Genomic DNA, 1,173 nt, shown 5'->3' with positions numbered 1-1,173 from the left:
TGCCATTAACTTCTTCCTTTTTGTAGTTCTTGATTTATCTGGAATCCATTAGTGTATTTTTTGAGGTGTGGATCAAAAACAGTTCTTCTTCACATATGTTTAATTGCTTTTATATGTTTTTATAATCTGTGTGTTTTCCCTTAAGTTTTGTTTAATCATGTGGTTTAGGAAGAGAGGTGGGGGTCAGAAGGGGGAGGAGTGTAGGTGTAACAAAACAGGGATGTATAGGGTACTTCAGTTTCCTTTCAAAGTGGTTTGGTTAATAGCTCTAACACCATATTGTCTACGTTATAAGTCACCCCCCCACCCCCCAAAGCAAGCATTTGTGTCCCACTACCAATTGTGCCAGTTCCACCCACCACCCAGCGCACCTTGGCGACCTTGTGAACTCTGGGCTGGATGTGTAACTATTCAGGATAGTGTGCTTCCAAAGTGAGAGTTTTTAGGTTGTGTGTCCATCATTACCCCAGATCATTCCATTTTGTCATCGTCTCCCATGTGTAATTCCCAATAAATGACTGTGTTTATGTCATCACCACGTCACGTGAACCCAGTAACTCTTCAAAACTGGCACATCATTAAGAGTCCCTTTTTCAGGTTTTCTTTTTCTAAGGAGGGGGGAACCTGGCAATCTGTTGGTGTTTTTTTTCCAGTTTTATTGAGATATAAATGACATACATAAGTTTAAGGTATGCAGTATAATGGTTTGAGTTATATCGTCAAATGATTACCATTATACATTTAGTTCAGGTTTTCTATATGCAGCCTATTATTCTACAACTCTAATGTTATTATGTTTTGAAATTTGATAGGTTGAGTGCCTCATGAACCTCATTTGTCACTTTTCCTTAGATAACTTTCATGATCACTCTGATATTTAGTGTTACTTGGCATTAAAAACATCTGTATCCTAATTTCTCTGCACATCATACCTGACTATATTTGGTATTTTTTTGTCCTCACTCAAGTTTTAATAATTTTCTATTAATAAACATCAAATATTCCAAGTAAAATTTATATAAAAATAGTTTTATATGTCAGTAGAATCTCTATTAATTGTGTGGCTTTAATTTATATGTTAAAGTTTTGCAGCTTAAAAAGTTTTTTTATTATGTCCATAGGGTTACTATTAATTGTGTGGCTTTATTTTATACATTAACGTTTGCAGCAGGA

Source organism: Lipotes vexillifer, unplaced genomic scaffold (assembly GCF_000442215.2).
Source record: "Lipotes vexillifer unplaced genomic scaffold, Lipotes_vexillifer_v1.1 scaffold172, whole genome shotgun sequence".
NCBI classification, from domain to species: Eukaryota; Metazoa; Chordata; class Mammalia; order Artiodactyla; family Lipotidae; genus Lipotes; species Lipotes vexillifer.
Note: the sequence above shows the minus strand (reverse complement) of the source record.